General features: G+C 46.2%; 1 protein-coding gene and 1 long non-coding RNA gene across 5 annotated transcripts in view; both read right to left on the bottom strand.

Annotated features, from left to right (window-relative positions):
• LOC135906061 (QRFP-like peptide receptor) overlaps positions 1–26,516 on the bottom strand; it is a 748,894-nt gene that overhangs the window by 423,385 nt on the left and 298,993 nt on the right. The gene's annotated exons all lie outside the window — the stretch shown is intronic.
• LOC135906060 (uncharacterized) lies at positions 4,373–8,188 on the bottom strand. 2 transcript variants are annotated; one of them, XR_011515021.1, is made up of 3 exons: positions 7,763–8,188; positions 6,534–6,646; positions 4,373–4,875 (listed from the first exon to the last, which is right to left on the bottom strand). It is a non-coding gene; the product is annotated as an uncharacterized lncRNA (long non-coding RNA). The 2 variants fall into 2 exon arrangements; XR_010565612.2 differs by lacking the exon at positions 4,373–4,875 and having other exon boundaries at positions 6,531–6,646.

The raw sequence follows: 26,516 nt of genomic DNA, 5'->3' as shown, positions 1-26,516 counted from the left end.
GTATACATAATTCAAACCAGAATACTTCAGGGAAAATCAAGCCTTTATTTTAAACAATGCGTCGTTCGAGCTGCCGTAAACTACAAAAAAAAAAGAACCCCAAACAACACAAGCCTCGACGTACGCGCTAGCGGCATACAACCAGCGCGACTGACAATAGCAGGAATGAGCGACGGATCGACGGCTGTTGGCGGCGGCGCTGCTTTCACGTGGGCTGGCATCCAAGTGCCGGACCTTTCCGCCTGGCGGCAATGGATGACGCGTGACGACCCTGAACGCACTAGCCCCCTTCTAGCACACTTTTCTACAGCCAAGCCGAGACAAGAGATTGCCCTGCGAGCGACTTGTGCACGCGCGTGCACGTACGTCACCGTCAGCGTCTAATCGACGCAATTCTAGTGTTGTTCGCGACGGGGCCCAAAGATCGTGCGCACACCTCCTTACTTCGCAGGCTGTAATTAATTTTGAGAGCTGGCGTTCTCAGCACTTCTCCGTGTCCTGGAAACATCAAATGTGCGTGTTCGTGCGTTTTTTCTTTTGTTTTAAATCTTCGATGGCATTCGTTTTCGTCGCACACTTGCTTCTTTTCTAACCCCTGACATGCCTCAGTGTTCGGTCTTCTACACTTTTAATAAGGATGGCCAGGAGCAAAAAGAGAACAAACAACCGACGTCATTCAGAAGACAGACATCATCTGTTTTCACTTTAAGTAAGCAAAGGGTAATGAGCAACAAGAGCGCGGCTTTCATGATCACGCACTGTAGCGTGGTCATCCGCTATGGACGATAACGTCAGCATCTCAGTGCTTAGCGCGCAGTACACTGTAAAATAATTTACACCCCTAAGGGTTTTTTTCGATGTCTATAACTAACCCCCTAGCACCCTTGAAAAAGCTGGGTTTTATAGGGAATTACACCCTTATGATGGTTATTCTATATTCCAATAACACCCTATCCCTTGAGGGTGTTTTGAACAACATATTACCCTTCGACCCATGGGGTGTAAGGGTGTGATCAGGAATATATTACCCCTTCACCTATCGGGTGTAATGAGCAATATAATAGCCCTTGAAGTACGGCATGTGGAAGCGGGTACATATGCACTTCATTGTTTGTTTCTAAGTCTACAGTTAGGCTAGCACACAGAAATGTTATGTATGGTGTGCATACAATAGGTAATGTGTTTACAAACGCACTGCATAGCAACTTTGAGAGAAAACACATTATCACTTGTGAGTGTTCTGCGTGAAATGGTCCCATTTATCACAGATACAGAGTGACTGCATGGAGGGTCATTTATTCTAGCCTCCTGTACAATATTTTGAGCTTGCACTATGCCTTGTGGTGACAAGTCTTGCGGCCGTTCTACATTGAAGAACAGTCTCATTCAAACCAAAGTTCCAGGGCACAGGCGAGGATGATGATGCCTTTTTGTAGCTCCATTCCAATGTCCTAAGGCGAGCCATCATAGATGAAGCCATTTCTTCATTGATCACTGTAGCCATCTGCTTATTTTTTACCTGCAAAATGATTTGTTGCAATTTAATGTCAGGAAAAGTACACGAAACATGACTAGCAGCGCTTCCCTGCATCATTCACTTTAATATTTCAAGATCACATGAAGAGCAGGTTAAAGAAAACAAGCACAGATAGTGCTTACTACCAGGAAATCGTTATTTCGAAAGAATAAGGCATTTAATCTGCCACATCATGAATGTAGGAGAGACAGGCTACACAACTATATGAGGGCAATTCAGAAATTATTGCCTCCAAGCCCACTACTTTGCCAATATTACAGCAAACATTTTGAACTTTTTATCATTGATGCACTTATGCTTAAGCTATCGAATGTCACTTGCCTCGCCTTCCTATCCCTTCTCGTTCCAGAGTAATCGAGCAATTCATGGCATCCAGTGGTGACGTCCAGTTGAAACAACAGGCTGTAATTGAATTTCTGACTGGGGAAGGTTGTGCGCATATCAACATTCATGGCCATTTGACTGCAGTTTACAGGAATGCCTGTGTTGACGTCAGCACTGTGCAGAGGTGGGCAAGGACTGTGAAAGACCAAAATCCTACCACATCAAATCTCCCGGATCAGCACCGAAATGGATGGCCCACAATGGCTTCTGATGAGGGTCATGAACATCAGCAGATGAGTTGACTCGGTGCAATCGCAGAATCAAGCAACACCAGATTGCAACACTTGCCATTTCCATTGCCTCAGTGAACCAGATCATTAAAGACCTGCGTTACAAGAAGACTTGCGCTTGTAGGGTGTCACGGTAACTGATGACTGACATGAGAAAGTCGAAGCATAGCCAACAAGTTCAATTCTTGTAACCCAGGAGGTTTTTAATTATGTGGTTCACTGAACCAATGGAAATAGCGAGTGTTGCTGCAATCTGGTGTTGCTTGATCCTACGATTGACCCGATTCAACTCGTCTGCCTGATGTTGATGATCCTCATAAGAAGCCATTGTGGGCTGTCTAGTTCGGTGCTGATCCTGGACATTTGATGCAGCTGGATTTTGATGTTTCTCAGTACTTGCCCACCTACGCACAGTGCTGATTTCAACACAGGCATCCCCGTAAACTGCTTTCAGATGGCAATGAATGTTGAAGGGCGCAGAACCATCCGCAGTGAGAAATGCAATTACAGCCCACTGTTTCAACCGGACATCACCACTGGATGCCATGCATTGCTCAATTACTTCGGAACGTGAAGAGATAGGAAGATGGGGCAAGTGACATTCTATAGCTTAAACATCAGTGCATTAATGATAAAGAGCCAAAATGTTTTCAGTACTACTGGTAAAGTAGTGGGTTGTGCATCAGTGCACAACCCACTTTTGTGCCTCAGTGTATAAAAGTAAATTTTGTTAAAAAAGTAAGTGGAACAACAGTGCATTTTTCTGGCAAGTTTGATGGTGCATATCTCCAAACTGACGCCATTCTGGAAATCAATTCCAAGTAGATACACCTTGTAATCTCACTGGCTATGATTCGTAAATTACAATATGTGCCCCAGATATGTGGTGGCGCTGGCAAACACTCCCAGCGTTCTACTAGGAAGCATAAATACCCAAGAAAGTGATGGGGAAACAGCGCCCGCAGTAGCTCAATTGGTAAAGCATCTAACGCGTAATGCAAAGACATGGGTTCGTTCCCCACCTGCAGCAAGCTGTTTTTTCATCCACTTTCATTTCCATTAATTTATTATGCGAAGCATATTACGAGGGCTCAACCCAGCTCCTCAGGCGCGGCGGTGACCATGAAATCACGTGACACCGTGACGTCACGACAGAGGAGAACCGGCGCTCCAACTCCCGCCGTCGCTCGCGGCGTCGCGCCCCGCATCGGACGCGGTGCGCGTCGAGCAACGCAGCGTTCGGCGCGACAACGAAATGTGCGCCTGAGCAAGCGCCGCACGCCTGAGCCGACGTTATGCGAAGCATATTACGAGGGCTCAACCCAGCTCCTCAGGCGCGGCGGTGACCATGAAATCACGTGACACCGTGACGTCACGACAGAGGAGAACCGGCGCTCCAACTCCCGCCGTCGCTCGCGGCGTCGCGCCCCGCATCGGACGCGGTGCGCGTCGAGCAACGCAGCGTTCGGCGCGACAACGAAATGTGCGCCTGAGCAAGCGCCGCACGCCTGAGCCGACGCCGACGACACCGGCTTTTCTGCGACACGAGCTCCTTAACGCTGTCGCGTTAAAATAAAGGCTAGTATGCTTCGCATCCTGGGCTTAACCTTAGCTAAGCCACAGCCATTTTTTCATTTCTTTATTTCATTTGTTAATCACAAGTAATTTACCCTAACTTGTCCTTGGTGTCAGTGTTTGCTGGCTTCTTAGGATATGATTAATAAACATCGCGTTTCTTGGTTAAGCCCCTTTCTTTTCAGTTATATTAGCTATAATGTAATTCATTCGAAAGATAATAATTCTTTTTAATTAGTTTAATATGTTTCGATTTCTTGTGCTAGATATATCTGCGTGTTTGAATATTCCTGCTCAAGGACTAGAATTATGCTATATGCAACAGGACTATATTTAAAAATTCCACAAGACTGAAAATCATCACCCTGCATAAAAACAGTGTGAATTTAAAACAAGCTTCAGTGAACCTTATTGAATCAGCAAATGGCCAGTGTAACTAGTCTGATCATCCTGGAAATTTTTTGTAGCTTATAAGCATAGTGAATTTCAATTCCACATTTAGGATTGCAAATTTTTCTAGAAGTCAGCTTTTTCTTTTTAACAGCTAGCATCCCTGCCAGTTTGCTTAAACATAATGTTGCATGACTTCAACAGTACTGCACAATCACTTTTTTCTGCTCACAGTGTCTAGTGATATGTCTTTAGCAGCTGAGATAATTAATGTTCATGCAGATAAACATCAGAAAACATTGCAATAACTGCCAAGAAAATGCAATCATGCGTTTTGTTTACAAAAGAGCATGTGCTCTACCTTCTGCCAGGTTTGTTTTCCGTGTCAGGCTAGAACGGAACTTGCACAAGAGGCACCTTTTGCATCCATGAAGATATTTTATGAGGTTATGGTGGTGTCGAAACATGACATCAACCATAACACTTTAAACTGTTTTATGAAACAGGTATTTGTACAAAGATAGAAAAGGCACCAATTTTGAATTTATCACATTTGGTTTAGAGTACCATAGTATAAATGGCTCAACTAGTACAGGTACGCAAACGGGCTAGTTGGTATTGGTCGATGACGTTAGACAATGTGAACTCGACAAAGGATGGAGAAAGAGGCGATAGCATTTGTTCCATTTCTCGCCACTTTTGACGTCCCTTGTACAAGTCTGCGCTGTCTGTCGAACATCATGGATCAACTAGTACAGCCTGAAAAAAATATGTCATGAAAGAAAACTTGACTTTCAACCTCGACAATTCTGCCTGTTAGGTATTATGGTTTCTTTAGAACTTATTTCTTTATACAAAGTCAGACCCATCAAGTAAAGCTTACTGAGAAAGAAATGAAGAACAACGTCAACACCTCTCAAGGCACATGCATCAAAGGAGTCAGAGCATCATACACATTACCTTTAGGTGCAAGAGTGTTCTCTTTCTTAGGCAAACTGCATTTCTAGTTTCTTAAGGCCTATATATTTATTTGCCACAGCTATGGGAAAATCACAAGGTGGAAAAGATGTGTTGGTGCAATTTCAACTATTATGTACAACAGCAAAAGCTAAAGCACAGGAAGTCTCACTGCTCCTCTGTCTAAATGACATTCAGTTTCATTTGTCATGTCCACTCCTATCCTGATGGCAGCAGAAACAGGAAGACAGCAGCGTGGTTCAGAAAGTAGATGAAGGAGCTGACATCCTAGCTGACATAAAGAGTAAAAAAAGGGAGCTGGTCAGGCCATGTAGTGCAGACGTGAGACATCATTAACTAGCACGAAAAAGACAATGGACGACAGCTAGAAGCACACAGGACAGAACTCTAGGCTTCAACTGAAATTTTGGCTACACAGAAACATAGGATTCAGGGGATGCGACCTCAACGCATGGAAGCAACATTTATCTTTCCTTTTGCCTGCCTGACACAGGAGGTATTGGAGCCAATCGATGGGCAGGTTCATTTCGAGATACGAACACTCTTTTTTGGCGAGAGCAAGGGAAGGGGTGCTTACACACTTATCACCCGCTTTTCGATGCAAAGTGCTTCGAATATTTTCATGTCGACCTGCCTCTAGAGCCGCGTGGGCAGATGAGTGCTTTGAAACTGCTCAGTGCATGAGCACTTACAGCAATGATTGGCCAGATGGCCACCAGCCATGACAGCTGCCCTATCTTTGTTCCCCCAAGCAGTCGTTTAAACACCGACCTGTTTGGCTTGAGGACACATAGGGCAGCTTTGAGTGCCTTGGTGGCCACATGGCCAATCATCGCCATACGTGCTCATGCACCTTGCAGTTTCAAAGCAATTGTGTGCTCAGGCAGCTCCAGAAGCAGGTACATAGGGGAATATATGAACCACTTTGCATCAAAAAAGTGGGGAATAGGTGTGTAAGCACCCGTCCCTGGCTCTTACCAAGAATGTTCGTAAGTGAAATTAACCTGTTCATAAATTTGTTCCGATAGCTCCTGTGTTGTTTCTGTCTGTCGACATTCTGTGCATTCCATGTTTCTGTGTAGAAAAAATTTCAGTCGAAGTCTAGACTTCTTTCTTATGTGCTTCTTGATGTTGTCTTTTTCACGCTAGTTATTGATGTCTCAAGTCTGCAATGAGCACCAACTAGCCCAAGTGCCTTCTTCAACCATGTAATGCATAGGGCAGATAACCGGTGGCACATTTGAGTAACAGAATGGATGCCAAGAGCAGAGAAGGGTAGTCAAGGACGGTAGAGAAGTAGACTACGATGAAGTCAAAAAATTTTGTAGGTTCACTTCGAATCAGCTAGCGCAAGACAGGGGTAATTGGAGCTCACTGGGGGAGGTCTTCATCCTCCGGTGAAAAAAATATGTAGGCCAATTGTGATGAAAAAAGTATACCTGTCGGGTCAGACGTCTTCACTGTCTTTTCAGCAACGTGTAGGCCCAAGACAGCCAGTCGGTTCCCATGCAATTGCTTCATGCTGACTGCAATTGCTTCATGCTGACTGCAACTGCATGGGCACAAGAAAACAACCCACCATTAATACCATTCGAGATTGACGACTCAATAAAAGAACCTCTCAAAACTGCAAATACAATTAAGCATTTACCAGCTTAATAAATACATATATAAAGGCCAAGAATAGTTACAATAACCATACACTTTATAACTAGACATTAAAATAAGGTAGTGAAGCGTACAATAACCGTAGGACGCTAAGTGCAATTCATTTCACAAATACTGTTGACAACTGACAGGACGCCTTAGGCAGGGTTCAGTCATACAACAAGAAAACAAATAGTAGTAATAATAAGCACGCCTGCGTGAAACCAAGAAACGAGTACAAGGACGAGAAAAAAATTGATTAGGCTCGGTGTGCTTATTTATACAAAAAGATAAATTTATAAACAAATAGCGCAACCACGCATTCATCCGCAACAGCACGACAGCTTCTATAACAAACGAGCACAACTTAAAGCGATTGATAAGTACATAGCCGGGATGGTCGTGGTTCTTTTGTTTTGCATTAGTTCTAGTCATGAAACCACAAGCATTGCAAGCTGCCTGCGCCATTACCTACCACGGGACCTCCGACAAAAAAAAAATAATAATAACAATTGAGTGAAAGTACACAAGCGACATTTAATACGGTTGTCACACTGCACACTTTTGGCCGCGATCGATCCTGACTGGAATCGAATTTCTGGACGCGTTTGGCCTCGTTGCACAATCGGTGGACGGGAGCCAATCGCGGTCGAAAATTTCGATCCAGAACGCGCTCAATCGTGCTCGAAAGTGGCCGTGTGACACCGGTATAAGTCTGCGCCCATCTTTGGTAACAGAAAGAACCAATTAGCCAAACCAAAGTATTATTTCCCTGCCTGCGCCGAATACTGACGCGTAGCAGTACTTAATTCTCTACAACTCTAGCTGAGGGCACGTGAACAATGAAACATTCATTTTTTTTTTCTTTTTCACATTCGGTGCCCATAGGCTACGCCTGTAGTACATATACTACACTCGCATCCAACACACCTTGCGCTGTCCTTTAAATAAATTACGCGAAAATTACTACCACAATGACGCACCATAAAAAACGCGACGCTGAACGTGGCTACGTACGTACCTTTTATATGAGCAGTTCATGCGCCTTGCAAAAGGCCCTCGGTTTGAAGGCGGAGCGCTGTCACGATCTGTACTCTGGGCACGCCGTTTCGTTTACGTAGTGGATGGACCATGTTGACGATGCATTCCACCGAAAAACAAAACGTCCACTTCATCACTGTTCAGGGCGAATGGAAGATGTTTTCCCCTTCGCCACGAATGACGGCCGTCGTAGGCGTAGTAAACACACTGTCACAAAGAAACACCGATGTCGTAGGCCGCTGGTGCCCTTCTTTCTCACGCATAATCGCGTCGCCTTCACTCCGGACGCTCACTTCGCGTCGATGAGCACAAAAGTACACGAAAACAACGAGGTGGTACAACCTAAACGCAGCAAAAAACAATCTAATTACTCACAACTTCAAGAATGTCACGGAGAACACACACATGTGCTCCAGGCGGCCCGCCGCGAGACGCAGGAAATGACGTAGCGGCGATAGCGGCGACACCCGTCGGGTTGAGTTATGTCAATTTCGGTTTCGGTTTCAAGGCATAAAAACAAATATTCTTTTAAACTATGTGTGTGTATTACTTTCAAAGCTATTTATTTTACGCTACCTCTAAGCCATTTTCTGTGTTTACGGGTAGTTTCACTGGAAATTTATTTCCAGAAACATGGGCTGATATCAAATCAAATGGGGCAAAGGTGGGCTGGTAACTGCGTGTAAGTGAATTTATTTGTCGATGCTTTCTTTTTTGTTTGTTTGCTTGGACGTTCATTTGTAAAGAGACGTGGCCCTTCCTGATTGTATAAGATACAGAGGTACTTGCGAGTCTGTCTTTTCTTTTATGCACAGAGAAACAGAGAGAGAAAAAAAGTTTTAATTGGCATTTTCAAGAAGTTCACAATGCTCATATTTCTGAACTGGAGTGCTCACTCAAATTTTAAATAGCTTGGATTAACGGCAGATATAAAAGTACTTGCATAATAGCTTTCTAAACGTATAGGCGACACCACGAAATTTCACATGTGCAGAATTACACGAAAACCTTAAGTTTCCAAGTACGAAAAGTCTTTCTTTGCCTGCTGTCGTGAAAGTGCAACCGAAGCGAATCCAGATCTCGGGGTTTTTTTTTTCTTTGTTTTTATGAGCGGGTGAGCGAGTGGGGCCTATGACCGCTCAAAAGAAAGAACAAATATAACAACGATTCCCCTCTGGTGGACAGCACCATGAGTTGTCGTTGTCATAATCTGATGTCGGTCTTTGTCTTACTGCAGTTGCTTATAATAGCAGTTTGACGGGTAATGAGGAAGATATATTCAAAATCGAGGTATTTTATGCATGCGGTAGACAAGTCATTTTCGACCCAACTACGCTCGCCCTCAAACTACCACGAGCAGAGCAATTTAGTATTGTTCCCATTCAATAGCTGTGCCTATACCGTCGCCGAACCCCTTTGCTCGGCGAGGGTGCAGCTGTGGTAAAGGCTATTGAATGACAACAACAATTTCCTGGCAAAGTGTGGGAACTGTGATGACATTTCGTCTGGGTGTTGGCTTTAAGCATTCCCTTGTCTCCCCTTAGTACCATACTGTCTCTCCTCTGCGCTGTTGCATGTGAGTACAAAAAAGTAAGTGCTGCACCTTCTGCACTACTTTTGCGGTGGGTGGGGGTGGGCAGAAGGGGGCTAACGCGTAATTAGTCTTCCAGAGGGCATTGTGTCGATGGCCAGGGTGTTTCAGTGGGCATTGTGACGGCCAAAGAGTATTGTAGCGATGCCCACGAAGTTCTCGCTAAAAGGACTCGCACACGCCTTCCCCGCGTCCCTCTCGTGTTCATTATGCACGCTCTCAAACCACCCACCGACGCGGCTGGCAAGCCAGTGACAGCAGCAGCAGCAGAATTGGAAAAAGTGAGGGAGGAGGCACAGAAAGCTTCGCTTTAAAATCTGGCAGAGCGCCCCTGTGCACGCTGTAACCTGCAATCCAGAGCTCTGGTGTTTTGACAAAATTCAATTTCATTCTGCAAAGTATTTCTTTCCCGTATTCAGCATGTGCACCTGTCCTACTCGTCTCGCGAGGGGAGACGGGCGAGTCTCGCGCAGGTCTACATATGCCAAGACATCGCGAACGTACTTGGCAGGTGGGCAGTAGCGCGCACACTTGAAAAATGCCTCACCACTGTTCCGTGAACAAAGATGGGTCTGCAAATGCCCCGCCAATTTCTGGAATCTCGTTATATCTACAATGATTGGCTTGTTATCCTATTCATGCATGCAATAATACTGTCTCCAATTTGGGAGGGGAAATATTTCAGTAAATACCATTGTTAGTCGGTGTTGTAAATACTTTATGCATCGCAAGTTGTACGCTGGTTCTCTATACTTTCTTAGATTATTCTCCCTTTCTTTTTGAGCACTCCGTTCAGGCAGCTGTTTGTAAGCCAGTAGAACGTTCCTTTACTATACAACTACAAACTTAATAGTTTCTTTTTGTACAGCCAGCTTCGTAAATTGACGCAGACGCGAAGCCATGAGCGTTTTGCACGGCTCTTTCTGCAGATGCTGCTTGAGCAAAGCATTGTGGTGGGTGAGAAGGCTCATGTTTGCCAACGAACCTACCTTGTTTATAAACTTGAGAGAAGCAGAACGAATTGGGGTTATTGATTAGGCGAAAGAAGGTCAGGTGGGGTCAAAGCTTCTCGAATCGGCGTATCTTTTGTCCGCGTATGGTTCGTCGCACCCTTTTCTGCCTGTTTTGTCATGCTTGAAAGAAACCTAGACGACCGCACTGCTTTAGAGCAATTGTGGCGCGTCCAGCTGCATGCTGTCACGTGGCCTATTCATTTTGCTAGATTCCTGGCGTCCCAAAAGCAAGAGCTGCACTAGTTCTGCCTTACTGAAATCATTTTGAACATTTTTCTTTTGGTTAAGTATTCAATACTAGAAAAAGTAGGTGCGCGCTTTTGGATTCCGCGGAATTTGTGCGTGACGACATTTAGGAACTGTGTGCCACCTAGAACACTGTGACATAATAGATAGTAATGCTTCAGCAACAGGTTTTTCCCAGGACATATTTAAAATGGCTTATCAAAACAGACAGTGAAACGGAGGGGGACTCTCTTCAGGAGTTTTGTCGGCTTTGAAAGCCCGACATGTCTCGGGGGGGGGAAGGGCTTGGGGTAAGGCAGGGCCCATTTCTGGATCCGCCACTGGTTTTTAGTGCCGTGGGACACGCCGTCTCTTCGTGCAATTGTATGTTTGTGAACGTGATAAAAACAAACAAAAACACCCTTGCACCCACCCCCAATATTCTTAGTCAGTGCACCCTTTCGGTGGGTAAAAGGGTGTTATGGCATCTAGAACTGCCCTATGCTTCGCAAAAAGTCATGATGATGGGATGTTTCTTGAATGAAAACACCCTTCAAGGGTGTTATGATTCGCAATTCTCACCATCAAGGGTGTAAATTATTTTACTGTGTACTTATAGCAGCCCACAGAGTGGGGCGTTCCGCAGGCTCTTTCGAGGGGCACTTGGAGACATAAGCGCCGTCGGTGGCTTTTCAAGCCGAGAACAAAGCGCCTCGGTCACAGTTCGCTGCGAGGAGCGCCGCCGCCCTCGCACACGTCCTTTAAGTGTCACCGAACACAATGAGGCCCTTGTCACCTCCACTATTCGCCCACGAGGACACACCGCGCCAAGCACGGAATGGAGAGTGAACAAATTGTTCGACGCCGCCTTGGAAACAATAGAACGTTCGTTTTGTCCCTTACGTTCTAGTCGGGTTCGCAAACCTCCTAGTTGCAGCATGGATCCGTGATTAAGACGCTCGTTTGTTCTGTATTTCGCATTTCAGAAGAGGGACTGAAGCGAGCATTTCGCAAGAACCGACTGAGAAAAGAAAGGAAGCATTTAAGACCATTTTTACTTTAAAATTTCGGTTTGCTATTCCTTCCGACGACGCATATTCGTCTTTTCAGTTTTTTATTTCTTCCTTGTCCTTACCTGTGGCAGAGGTTTACATTATTGTTGGTCTTACTGTCGCTCACTCTGCAAGTGCGAGGTAATACGGAACTGGAAACGCATTCACAACACACTTCGCGCTCTAAAATTCGCCAGCAAGAATAGACAGCGGCAAATCTTTATACTGAACTTACGATTAACGAGAACGACCAGCCAGCGGCAAGCAGGTACTGCGAACGATGCACTCTGTGAATTGCAGAAATGATTGTCTTGTATAGCCTGCTGCACTTAGGACAACGGAAGTGTAGTTTCCAGCCCTGCAATGAATAGGCTATATTTCTGGAAATCTTAGGTGCAGTGACAAGGTGACTATTGCTATTAGCGGTCTTTTTGCAGCAGTGACGGTGTTTCTGAGTTTGCATGTGTCAGCAGCACCGTGGGTGCGGCTCGAGACGCCTGCTTGTGGCACTTTCGCATCACACAGACCATTTGGGAATTGTAGTGCATCAGATTCGCGCAAGAACACGATTTTCTTGTGGCCCTGAGCATACATAAAAAATCGCTACGATTCAACCTGCAACCGTGTAATCGCAGTCTCCGAGATATGGATGGCCGACGTCGGTGAGCTCGCGGTCACATCACTCTTGAACTCGCGTGTTTTTCGGTGGTAATGTATATTTGCCCTCGTTAAACTGGCAACGGGCATCAACACAGTACTCGAATGCCCGATTGCAACGCTTCCTCTATGTTAGTTTTGTTGCAGCGTCAGCAACAATGTTGGATGAGTGGATGTGCTACATCTCTATACGCTATAGAAGACCTTAATTACGGTGCGAGGAGCAGTAAGAGATGCACGACGTACCGCAAACAGGCTTTGTGGCACGGCATATTGTCGTTGAAGAGAACGTTATTTTCTATCATTTCAGGAAGGCCAGTCGCCGTTTTGCCTGCGTCATGACGGACTTCAGAGTAAAGCGTTTTTCTTCTTTTTCGGAACGATAATTCTGGGTTATGAAATATATCTTACACCAAACTAAAATGCGGATAACTTTCTTAAGTGGAGAAAAATGTCCTCATTTTCACCAGTTATAGAAGAATCTACCGACCTATATTTTTTCTGCCCTACTGGAAAGACCTTTTCGACTTCATTGAGGAATTCCCCAAACGTGCAAACCAAGCTGAATCAATAAACCGACGTTACTGTCAAATGTTTCCCAAGAACCATTGCTTCCGGCATTGTCCGATGATGAAGATTCCGAGATCTTCATTACATGACAGAGAGAGCAGGCTTGAGGTGTTCGAAGGAGTCGCAAAGTTTGGCAATTGGTACGGTGAGGACAAAGCTGTGCCACGTGTCTTACTGCGACAGCAGTCCAAATCGCGAAAATTGGTTTTCTGCATCCGTCAATGTTTTCCGTTGCGCCGTCTTGGCCGCGCCACTGTCGCCAGATCACCTCCTCACCTTGAGCTTTACGCTAACCCTATTGGGCGAGAAAAAGAAAGCTTCGCCACCACTCGACAGGGGGAATCGAACTCCTGTATTATTATTATTATTATTATTATTATTATTATTATTATTATTATTATTATTATTATTGGGAAGTAAAACCATAGCATTTGCACTAAACATACCACAAGTTCACAATCAGACAAACCTAAACACAAATCTAGGAGGTAAAATCAGTCAAGAGAGTCACTAGAGCGCTTGACTATCCCATCTACTTCAATCATTTCTTCCAATAATTTATCTCAGGGTGGTTCGGCATGTAAATGTATCATTCTTGGTCTCCGGAAACTATCTACTTCGATAATATAAAAGTGAGATAGCATGAAAGAGTTGTTTCTTTTGTCACATCACGGTTTCTAATTGTGATAGGAACAATTTCTAATCTTTCTTCAACGTTCGCGGTAAAACATAAAATATACTGCATCACAACAACCGACGAAAAAATTTATCCATAGTTTCTGGCTTCCTACCCAATCTGAGATTTGTTTGCCAGGGAACAAATAAGCCCATAGCCTTCTGCCACGTCTTCACAGGAAGTGTCGTGGTATGAGGCTTAACAAAGAAAGTATTTGCTCCCGGAGACACGGACATTTCCCTAACGTGATTCAACACATCCGACAACTGACGATTACCAAATGCAGTACAGTATACTGGCACGGGAAAGCGCCACGTCAATAACATCCCTAACCAACGTCTTACTGCTTGAGCTACATAAATAGGCTGCTGAAAAAATGACCTGAAGAAATAAAACAGCATCGACTATTTCCTTTTAGAATCCATACAAAGAACAATTTTCAACAAAGTAGGATACAACAAAGCAATGTAACTTAAGTGAGATACGGCGCTGTAGAAACAGGCGTGTAACATCGTGTAAGTATAGAAAACGCGACACTGCCATATAAACAAATGTGCAAGACACCAACCCTTTCGAGTGGGAGAAGCAAGTTAACGCGTCGCACTGGCTCCCACACACAGCGCGAAATGAAGTGGGCAAAGATACTGGATATTTTTCTGCGCACGGTGCAAGACTTCAAGCACCATCCATTTGACAGCTAAAAACGCATTTCAGACTGTTACTCTTGCAAAAATGGACCAGTCTCTTCGACCCAAGGCCTCAGCTGCACGCCGAAGTTTCGTACCACACTCAGGCTAATGTAAGCTGCTGTTACAAAATTGATCAAGCGGCACCCCAAGCTAATGTATAGCGCCAGTATCCCTGCAAATACGTGCAATCTGCCTGCTGATCAAGCCAGAATCCTCAAGACCTATAATTAATTAGAGGCGTCAGTGGCTGAACAAAAGGATTTAGATAGGCCCATATATTAGTCGACATTTTGTTATCTGAGCATACACGCGCAACATATTTTGCATAAGTGGGGATTTTGACTGACGTAGCCCGCCACCATATTCTGGGAAATGAGACTGAGACACAAAGGTTTTAGATAAAAAGCGAAAAGTAGGTGTGAAAGTTGAAATCCTCACCTCACACACACCCACAGAGAGATAGAGAGAGAAGAAAGGAAAGGCAAGAAGGGCGAATATAGATAGGAGCTGAAAGCGTGCTATTTCCAATTAATCCAGTTGTTCCACCACTGTAGCTCATCCTTATTCTGTTAAGAAGAATTTTCCTGCAGCATTGAGATAATTGAGCCTGAAAAACGGAATCGCGGCTCACTTTATCGAATGTTTTAGCCAAATCAACTTTGATGACAGCGATCGGGTGAAAGCTATCTTCACACACTAAAAAATAGAACGGGCAATATGTATATTTGCCTGCATGTTAGGACCACGGATGTAACATGTCTGTTTTCTAACGAGATCACGAATGTCGGTTTGCAGTCTATTAGCTGGAATATTTTTGCAAAAATGTTATAGTATATGGGCCCTATATCGTAAAACTATTCCAATCTGTTTCTATTCCAATCTCCTTACGTCAAACTTAAGTAACCTACGACGCAAGCATCAGGCGGTAACCCACAGCGTTGTTTGAAAAGTCCAATCAAACGCGGCCCTCGTTTATAGGAGGTCCCTGTTTTTGTTTTCTAAGCAAATAGCATTGTTTACATTGAGCAGTTTTTCTTATCAAATTGGCTGATACGAGGCGAAGAGTACACTCAAGTGGAGAGGGTTTCGACTGGGTCGAGCCAGCAAGCAGATAACCAGATGAAGAGGGAGGTGCCGGCGTCTGCGATTGGTCCGTTTCCCCTTACTTAGCTTGCGGTGGCTGGTCGAAAATTGCGGTGGCGTGCAACAAAAGGCTAGAAATACCGCCACAACGCATCCTCAGCAAAGAAGAGTTGGCCGAGCGAGATCGTAAACGTGCCGAAAGTGCTCGAAAACGATACACGGCCACGCAGGAAGTTTTATTATACGCAAATAAACCCGTGCTCTCCGGTAGCTCCGACTTGCCATTGCCAGAGCGATCGAGGTGAAGCCATTTTCTGTTCCTTTTGGAACGGGGCATGGCCCGGCTATTCAGAAAAAAAAAATCAGTTTTGCTCGACATATTAATGCGCCTTTAACTCATACACGTCACTTTCACGCGGTGAGTTTTCGCGGTTTTATGACGTCGCGTGACGGACAGCCTAAGTGAGCGCAGCGCGTAACTGCTTGACCAATAGTAGAGGGCTAATGTCGAAAAAAAAAGGCATTGAACCAGAAAAAATTATGTTTCTTTCGTTCGGTATAATCATGCATGATCAGTGTGCACATATATCAAACGGGGCGTTTTCGGCGTTTTCGTGTCGTCGCGTGACAGGCCGGCGAAGGGGGGATGGGGCGCCGAAAACTTTTTCATCATTTCCGGAGGGCTCTGCAGAATTGGTGTAGAAAAGTTTAAAACAGCTTCACGTTATAGTGCCCTATGTTACACAATGATATTGGTCAACACCCGAATACTTGTCGTTTAGCATCAGAGTCACTTTTCGGAATGAGCACAGTATGACTATGATTAAAGGTAGGTGGTAACGTGTTTAACTTCAGCGTAACTGAGCACTTCTACGTCTACTGAAACAGCTTGTAAAACTCAGCTGGTAATCGTCATCATTTGCGGAACAAGGAAGCAAGATGAAAGGTGGTTTCCACTGCAAGAGCACGCTTCTGTTGCAGTAAATGAGTTGAGAGCCGAAGGGATATGGTGAAACACTGCTGCTTTTTTTTCGCCAGAACCATTGAATTTTTCCTTTGAAAACATAGCAGTTGGTGTCACTGAGCAGGATAGTGGGAAGTTTTAGCATCAACATGATTTATACAGGTAAAACTGAATGAAAACATTCGGTCGTTGACTGCGTGACCAAGGGTGCTATGCAGGATGCGCCGAGTTTCTCGTTCGCACGAATTTTACCCGAGTTTACGTGACGACAGTCAGAGAACGGATACAACATGGAACGCGCAAAAAAAAAGAACAGCAGGCAAAAAAGAAAAAGCTGCGTATGACAACATGAGCGCACCCGGCCTGCACGGCACACTGCTTCCGCGTTTCCAGTGCAAAAAACTGCGCAACGAAACGCACCAACGCCGCTTATTATTATCAACGTATCATCGCAACTTAGCAATACCGTGACTGACCGGGTGTCTATTTCCACACTTGCTGTGAGCCGCTTGCCACACCCGTCTCGGGCACGTCTAAGGCATGACTTCTCTTCCAGGCGTTATCTTTCTAGTCTCCGTCAGATGCGAACAGGACGCATGCGGCACATTTCTGCCCCTACACCTTCCCTTAAGCGAATGCGTTAATATATAACAAATAAAATAACAAGCATTTTCTTTCTTAAAGTATCGATTTTTCGTTTTGAATGCTATAAATTTCTGATGACAAACGGGGATCGAGCGAATGATTAAATTTTGCACTTTTTTCTGCTAGTAGCGACAGTAAAGCGAAAGTTTGAGAGCAGATACATTCGAGAGAGTAACAAGCACGAGGGAGTTCGTACGGTGAACAGTCGCCAGGGGCGCTGCAGCGTTATTCTCGATAAAGTCAGTCATGACAATGGTCTGACCCTTCCCTGCCCATTAGGGGAATGGCAACGCAGCGCCGCGACATGGCTGTGCACCGCAGGAGCTTCACCGAGGCCATCATGCAATTCTGGACGCCTTAGAAGCTGTAGGGATTGATGGACACACCTTTCGCTGGATATGCAACTATTTGAATGGAAGATTAAAAAAAAATTATGGGGTTTTACGTGCCAAAACCACTTTGTGATTATGAGGTACGCCCAAGTGCAGGACTCCGGAAATTTCGACCACCTGGGCTTCTTTAACGTGCACCTAAATCTAAGTACACGGGTATTTTCGCATTTCGCCCACACCGAAATGCAGCCGCCGTGGCCGGGATTCGATCCCGCGACCTCGTGCTCAGCAACCTAACACCATAGCCACGGAGCAACCACGGCGGGTATTGAATGGAAGATCTTTTTTTTTATTTTGACTGAAGATGGACCAACGCCATCTAGCAATACCAGTCGTGGTGTACTGCAAGGCGGAGTACTCAGCCCTATCCTTTTCAACCTTGTCCTCGTGGGTCTCGCTGATTCGTCACCGCAAACCGTTCAGCTCTCCGTATATGCATACGACATTTGCATACGGGCCTCGGGCGTGATGCGTGTACAAATCCGCGCACGACTTTAGAAAGCTTCAGCGGCTGTGTCAACATAGCTAAGAAGGCAAGGCCTGGAGCTTTCACCTGAGAAATGTGTACTCGTTGCTTTTACTCGCAAAGCGATGGCCTCGTATGCTTTGCGGATTAATGACCAAGCTATACGATATAGACGAATGCACTGATTTCTTAGCGTCATCATTGATAGAGACTTCCCTTGGAGCCCTCACATCTCGTACATGACAAAGCGTTTGGCCGCCATTGTGGACCTTCTTGCATTTCTCGGTGGGAAGTCCTGGGGCGCAAGAGTACCATCAATGTTGCACCTATATAAAGCACTGTTTTTGAGCTTCCTGCGGTGCAGCTTACCTGTACTAGAAAATACTTGCACTACAAATATCCGCAAACTTCAGAGTCTGCAAGCACAAGCACTCAGAACTTGTCTTGGTTTCCCCAAAACTACGTCATCGATTGCGACAATGGCCATTGCCGGAGACACTCCTTTGACAGTCTATATAGATGCAGATGTCCTGAGAGCACTCATCCGACACCTGACTCGGATTCCCTCACACCATCTTGCTTACTTGCCAGCAAAGAGGCCACACTCAACTTTTGCCAAAAGTACTGTAAGACATCAGCCCTACTTGCCAACAAAATTTACACCTGCTACACGATTATCAGACCAATTGTGGTGTCCGAGCTGGCCGCAAGTGCAGTTGCCAATTCCAGGCATCAAACAAAACTGGAGCGCCGTTACAAGCTTTGAAACAAGCAACTTTGGAACACATTCACAACGTGCACAGATTCCGGCAACATGTCTACACAGATGGTTCGGTAAAACTCAACAGCTCTGCTGCTGCAGTCATCATCGCGGCAAAATCTGAAGAAATGAAATTAAAAACTTTATGTGTGACCACATCGACGGGTGCAGAACTCGCGGCACTCCGTGTTGCACTCTATTTCATTAAGCATGAACCACCGCAACAATGGACAGTCTTTAGTGATTCCAAGGCAGCCCTTCATTGCATACAAAGCCAAATGCGCCACGGACCCAATGAACAACTGGCCTCAGAAATTCGACAAATATATCATCGCAGCCATGACAAGGGAAACAAAAGTTTTCAATGGCTTCCAGGACATTGCAACATTAGCGGTAACAACCACGTGAACGAAGCTGCCGAATCTATGCATGAAAGTGGTCAACGAGTCTTCATTCCGCTTTCGCGAACAGACGCTGCGGCTGGGCTGCGATTGATGTCCCGTAATTGTACTTTGCCCCTCTGGGACTGGAACGTTTTTACCATGAGTCGCATGCGTTCGTTGTCTCCGGACATACGGATGCACTTCCCGCCTAGGTTACCACGACGTGACCAGACCATGCTGTACCGTCTGTGGCTAGGTGTTGTCTTTACGAACTCATATGCTTTCCTTATTGGAATGGCCAACAGCCCCATATGCGACACATGCAACATCGATGAGACGCTCGCACATATCTGTGTCAGCCCGCTATTTAGCGCCCAGAGACGTGATGTGCTGAGTACTGGATCAGTTGGCCAATGGTCCACTATGAAAACTCAAAGCTTTAGGACAGTGTTCCGAAAGAACATCTGCGTTGAAGGCCTTACTCGCATTATTAAGGTTCCTGCAGTCTGCGGTGCTTCCCGATAGACTTTCCGCCCCCTACCGGCTTTCCGCCCGCTACCGCTCTATAGTCTACGCGCATTGTTAGTGCTCGCTCTTTCTCTCTATTTCCAGCTTCCACTCTCTTTCGCTTTCTATCCCCCTTAACCCTTCATCCCGTGCAGGGTAGCCAACTGGAACTACCTCTAGTTAACCTTCCTGCCTTTCTCTGCATTCTTTTTTCTCTCTGTCTCTTCACCAAGGCTATTAAGGCCGCCGCTTCGCCTATTAAAAACGATACTGAATCCATAGAGACGGGAGCAACGCTGTCGCCGCAAAATGGCGGTACAGTAGCTGTTCTAGAGTTCGTAGTGACGCAGCACAGTGAAAATGAACCAGTTTATCTGTGTGCGCGAAACCCCCGCGACGCATTGCGAAGAAGAACGTGCTGCCCAGTGACGCGATTCATCACTTGCCATCGCTTGCCCAATGAAAGTGCCTCTGTACGCATGTACGCAGTATTTGAGTGTGTTGTGCATTCCAGGTGTTGGCCGATTGCCTCCGTTGGAGCTAACAGCGATCGCAGATGGATATCATAACAACGCCACAGCAATCGCACTTTGGAAGGGGAGGGCTCTTGTGTGCATTTATGAAATGAGACTTCGAGCGGAGGAAGGTGTTGCAACTGCTTAGCGCGCAGTGCCTGTTATGAAGGAACGTCATCGCACTGGGTAAAGAAAACGAGCGATTCTCGACGCAGACCGCGTTTGCGACACTGCGGCTCCGATACATCGCCGATGAGAGAGCAGCCATCTCAAACAAGAGCTGCGATACGTTGTCGTTGGAGAACACTACGCAATTTTCAGCATCGTCGTCTACCGCGGTGCATCAACGCCTGGCAAGCAGCTATAGTGACGTGCCGATAATTATTTGCTGTGCGCCACGTCGCCACAATGCAGGCAATGAAACCGTGTTGTGGGGCCATCACAGTCCGAGAAGATATATGCATAAGCGAGTGACAGTTGACGCTTTCTTTTTGATAGTGGTGCTCAGTGCATCATCGATAACAGTTTCGTTGTGCGTATTTTATTTCGACGGTCAATATATGCCTCTCAGCTAAGCACCGCGTCGCTTTTGCCTAAAATTCAGTTCGGCGTGGCGCAACCGTGGTTGCACACAAGAGGTACAAGCCACGCACGGATCGTGATCTTTGGCTTTGATTGACAGGCGAACTCGTCACAAACACGTACATCGTGAAACCACACCAAATCAAACTCGGGAACATGGCGGCGGCAGCAGCAGCCCGTGTCATGGCATCCAGCGGCAACAACCGCCTATATGACTTTCTGGACCCGTTCACCTACATGACCGACGTAGAGTTTCAGCGTCATTTTCGCCTCTCCAAAACGTCAGTGTGCTGGCTGTGTCACGAATTAGGCGAACAATCTCGTCTGCGGAGACAGCGTGGTGGGCAAATTATGCTTCCCGAGCACGGATTGGTGACTGGGCTGCGGAGGAAGAGCTCATGTGATCCCTTCGGGTGGCACCGCGGCTTCAAGCGCTGTGCGTCCACCACGCCCCAGCTCCAGGTCAGGTCCGGTGACGTCATCGTAGTGCTGGGGCACCTGCAAGGACCTGGGCTTCAACCCGGACCAACCAACCTGCGAAGGCGCAGTGGTCACATTATATAGAAAGACTCAGAATTGACGCCAGGCTGCCTTCCGGTGAAACAGGTGCCGCAAGGAGTTCTCGCAGTTACACGGTACCGCTGGACTGCACGGGCAGAGAGGTGAAGGAAGTTACTTCGCCAACACGGGCCGCCTGGGCCATCCACCTCTCTAAGCACAAGTGATTTGGCTCCCGTACTGCGTGAGCAAAAGCGTAGACGTGTGGCTGCTGAAGATGACCGGTGACTTGTTTCCTCTGTCGCAGCCCGCCAGCGCCGCCTGGGGGAACTACGCCCGTGTGGTCGTGAGGAACGTGCTGCTGGCGCGACCTCCACTTGGTAGCCCCGGGAAGATAGTGCAAATTGATGAGTGCCTTCTTCATGGCAAACAAAAGTACAGTCGACGCCACCTGATGACGGGCGACAACGTTCCGCCAAGCCACCAAAATTACGACGGTGTTGCAGATCGAGGACCATAGGTCGTCGGCATGGTCTGCATGACCACAGCGGAGCTACGATTCTTCAAAGTCAAGCGACGAGGAGTGGCGACGCTATGCCCCATTGCTGCAGAAAATGTTCAACCGGGGACCATAACTCACAGTGACTAATGGCCGCATACAACTGTATTCCAGGTTAAGTGGATCGGGGCAAGCCTCAACCTGCATTGGGAGACAGTTAACCACAGCGTGAATTTTGTGGACCCCATCATGGGTACTCACACGTAAAAAATAGTATTGTCAAAAAGTGAACGCCACCTCTTCAGCGGCGGGTGCAGAGTAACTGCGCCGCTACTGCAGTCCCACGTGACATGGATGTGGTAGCAGTCAATGAACGGCCCCGTGCACTGCAAATATCCTTTATTTCGTTTGTTAGAAGCCATCGCTCGGCGCTAGCTGGTATGAAGGTGCGCCAAAAAGTAAAAGCAAAAGCGCAGTTTTATCGCCCTTTGCTTGTATGAGGGTTCTCTGTCATTCCGGCGTGCTTACACGGTAAGCGCGCGGCCAACCACTTAACTGTGCTATAGCCGACGCTCACTTCGTCTCGCCGCCTAACTTTAACGCGAGCAACAAGCGATCTGTTGAAAGCACAGTGCGAAAACAAGGCGCACACCAATCTGTACTCGGAAATGCGAGCGCAAGCACGTAGCAAGCCCACCAATCCAATCCAGAGAAACAAGGGGGGGGGGGGGGGGTGATAGAGTGTTTCCTATACATTCAATGTGCATCTAGTAAACATTAAAATGCGTATTATAAACCACATTGAAGTGACTAATTATACTGTACTAAAATCATTTATTTTATAACTTGCTTGTGCATCTAATGCACTAGGTGAAACGCAGATTAAGTGAAAGAAGGCACTGACAATGCACCGGCGGTATGATCACGTGATCTCCAGTTTGTTGACCACCCATAACGCAACGCCTGAGAGATGATAGCCAACCAGAGTGAATCTAGATAAACCAATAAAACTGGAGGTGTGCCGAGGGACAAACTTTTTCTTGGTACCATTAGTTCGCTCATTTTGGGGCGTCGCCAGATTTCGCGAAGATCCCGAGTTCCGCCAAACTCGGCGCATCCTGCATAGCAGCCCAGCTCCCATTGACCCGCCGAACAGGACCACGACACATTCCTGGAAACATTAGCCGCAAATTACTTGGCTGAACAACAACTAGAAGACCCGGAACTAAGGAGCTTGGTACGCAAAACTAGTTTGGTTCCTATGTGGTGTTTAAGCGTGGATTACCTGGATTTTCTGTAAGCAATAGTAACTTCTTAAGAACGGACTTCTCATCGTGTTATCAGCACTGAAACCAGAGATTCGACATGCTCTCAATGATCATCCGACTGCAGGGTACCGCGGGTCTTTTCGTACACTAACGGCGATACAGGAGATATAATACTGGCCTCTCCTGACCGACAGCACCCATTTATTCAAGGCACCCACGGCTGTCGAACGTTCATGATGGCCTTTCCACCAGATCCGCATGGACTTACTAGGACCTTTCCCGGCGTCAACTTCCAGGTTTGGCATGTCTTCGACTGTCTTACCAGGGGAGCTATCCCGCACACCTTCAAATTTAGCCATTTTGTCACATTTTTCAATGGCGGCGTTTTGAGCTATTCATAGACGCCGCAGGTGCCTTCGCCATCTTGAAAAGATGACAAATTCGACAATATGACGGAATTTCACAATCTCGCGATTACCAACGACGCTTCAATAAATCGACAGCGCTATACTTGAAGGTCATGCAGTCAAACTGGCCAGGGGACGAATTCACAAAGTTTTTCGCTCGTAAGTGCTGCTTTTCATTGGCTAATCAGCTTCGCTAATAATATGTCCTACATCACTACTGGCTGGAACGAGCGCATTTAGGCTAAGAACGTTTTGTGAATACGGGCCCAGGTTCTTTGTCGAGCACATCCAACTATATATACGACATGTCTCCCCCGAAGTCCTAATAACCGGCAGAGCAGCGGCTTTTATACGGCCGAACATACGCACAGGCGGTTCTGCACTGGAGTTACACAAGCCACCGCGGCACAACAGCTTATACAATCATCGGATTAATAACCTCATCTAGTGCTTGAAAAAGACCATCACCGACATGCTTGCCTCATGCCTCGACGTCAAGCAGAAGTCGCGGGACGCAGCCGTTCCTCCCGTGACTTTCACTTACAATACGGCAAAACAAGGAACAACGCGGGTGACGCTATTAACTCGTGCCTATTGAAGAGGTCCCAACAACGATGTCATGATTTCGAGTATCACCTATGAGGCCAACATCCACCAGCGCGCAGAAGAGGCTTGGCGCCTCGCCCGTTTGCACATCAAAAAGCAACAAAGGATGGACACTGGGCACAATGACCGGGTACCGCGCAATGTAGAATATATACTATGCCGGTGACTGAATTTGGGCGTGCACAATAATGGCCCGACGTTGGCATGGTGACAGACTGGAGCGACGTTATATCTTGGGCCGTACTAGATATTTCAACGTCCACAACAGCTCGGTTACAAGTATTGCCTTATGCGGCAACATAGCCGCACCGGCCCCTCGTACAGCCTCAAGTCGCCCATGCTAGGTGCCTGAACTGATTTACGCGGGCTGGCAAGCTTTTTAAAAGGACGGAATGCTGGGCGACTAGGTATTCCATAATAGCGGAGTACAGCGCGACATACAAGGAAGCCGCGCTATTTTTCGTTATTGACCTTTTGAACTTGATTGCGCTTGTTTTCTGTTGGTTATGTCATTTGACTTCACCCTCAGTGTTTTCACTTTCTGTTTGCAGCAACAGAACGACACTTATTCGAGAGAGGGACATTGCTACTCTCACGATTTTCTTTTCATTTTGTTGACAGTTGCATGTACCGAGATATCACCGTCATCACTCTCCAGACTGCAGAAACGCGTGCGTGCTCTATTGACAATTTCGCAAACGTAGTCGCCATTTTCGTAGCGAGACAGCCTGTACAATCTGCCTAATCTATGTGCGACGCGAATGGTGTAGCACATTCCTGAATACGCAAGGGCGCCGCCAACTTCTCTGGAATGTACGATGACAATTGTGCAAATATTGGGCCGGACTTGAGCACTATTATTTAATAACCTACAACCATGTCGCCGCTACCATTGTCACTCAAGTGTTTCTCTGCTTTGTGGGAACAAATTCTCCATAAGGAGTTTGATTCTTCCCATACTCTCTTCTGCTAGTATTTCTGCTTGCTAACATCGCTGTTGGGGGACAATACGCAGCGCGTTGTTTGAAATATTTCCTTCTATCGCTAAAAAAAAGAAAAAAAAACGGAGATGAAAACTTCGAGGCCTTCTCGCAATGCCATACCCCTGAACTACATATACGAGGGTGTGAGCAACTTCGAAATAGTGCTGTGCTTCTTCGCACTTTAGTCCGCAGCTTCCTTCCTACTCTGGTCTCCCTGAAGTACAGTTGACACGTGAGGCATTTTGTCTGCGCAGACGTTTTCGACGCCTAAGATTCTATCTGTGTGTGGCCCGTTACCTTCCTTCACGCAGACTTTGACATATGGGTATTTTTGCCGCAGCATTCATACGTGTTACGGGAACCGCGAACACAAGCCGCGCTTTTTCCGCATTCTCACTCACACACATCGAATGCTTTTCCCCCCTCTGTACCGTAATGTTGCGCAAACTGTGGCTAGGACCACATGTGCGGCAATATGCGATTCTCTTCCCTATTTTTCCCTTCCTGCTCCTTTGCATAGATTTCGCAAACCACACACTACAACATGAGCTACTGCCATTGCGGCATGCACAGAAACAACTATTACTTCCTCTAAGGTCCCATACAGACCTAATGCGAAAATGGCTATTGATACACTATACTTGCAAGACAAACTGTAAATTACCGTTGGGTACATAACAACGTTTCACGTTTAACTTTGTAATTATTCACCTTAAAGGACATTTCCCAATTTCGGAATTGAAGCCGAGCAGTAATAAAGCCACATACATTTAGCGTAAATTCTATGTATAGCAAGAGTTTTGAGAAAGGAGATTTCAAAATCTCTGACAAAAACCTCCCATGCCATTTCTTCCTCCGTCGTTTCTTCCTCCTTCCTTCATTCCTTGCATCGAACACACTTAACGCCACTGCATGGGCAACTGTCATTGCGGCCCATACATGGAAACCACCATTACGATAGCTAACACCCCGTCTAACACTGCATACGTGCCTGAGCCACTATACTTTGTAGTGATATCGGCCTCCTACTCGATTCTATGCCTGTCTTCCCATCCACCGCGCACGCCCGGCTGATCCCGTTGGTAACGCGAGCGGAGCTTCGCTCTGACCATTGCCGAACCGCGAAAAGGTATTAGCATCGGAAAAGGCATCGCTACAAAATAGCACCCTTGACCTTAACGATTTTATCTTATCTTTGACCTTAACAATATATATGATATATATGAAGATATATATACATATTTGGATATATATGAAGGATGCTTGCCGACGTTAAGCACGTAGCGGCACAATTTCTTGGTGCGGAGCCTCTAAGGTTGTATGTATATTTATTTTCTTTATTCAGCGTACTCTAAGGGATATTACGGCATAAAAGAGGTGAGCGGTTACAAGTAAAATTGGTACATTCAACAAACTGCAGTTAATAAAGCAAAACAATATGTATACTAACGCAAATAACGAATGGCACCTAGATATACAAATTTAGCAATGGCATTCATGAGTATAGGTTGAACAAAGTGAAAAAAAAAGGTTCCTAGTTATACAGTGACGTTATGACGTTCTTGAATAATTGGTGATCTGCGATAATGGCCGTTGAGGCGGGAAGGCGATTCCATTCATTGGAAGTGCGCGGCACAAATGACCGCAAAAAAGCGTTGGATCTGCATAATGGGATGCCGACCTTATGAGTATGATCTAGTCTG

The sequence above is a fragment of the Dermacentor albipictus genome, chromosome 1 (assembly GCF_038994185.2).
Source record: "Dermacentor albipictus isolate Rhodes 1998 colony chromosome 1, USDA_Dalb.pri_finalv2, whole genome shotgun sequence".
In the NCBI taxonomy this organism is placed as follows: domain Eukaryota; kingdom Metazoa; phylum Arthropoda; class Arachnida; order Ixodida; family Ixodidae; genus Dermacentor; species Dermacentor albipictus.
The sequence above is the reverse complement of the archived record's forward strand: the minus strand, read 5'-3'. Positions and strand labels throughout refer to the sequence as shown.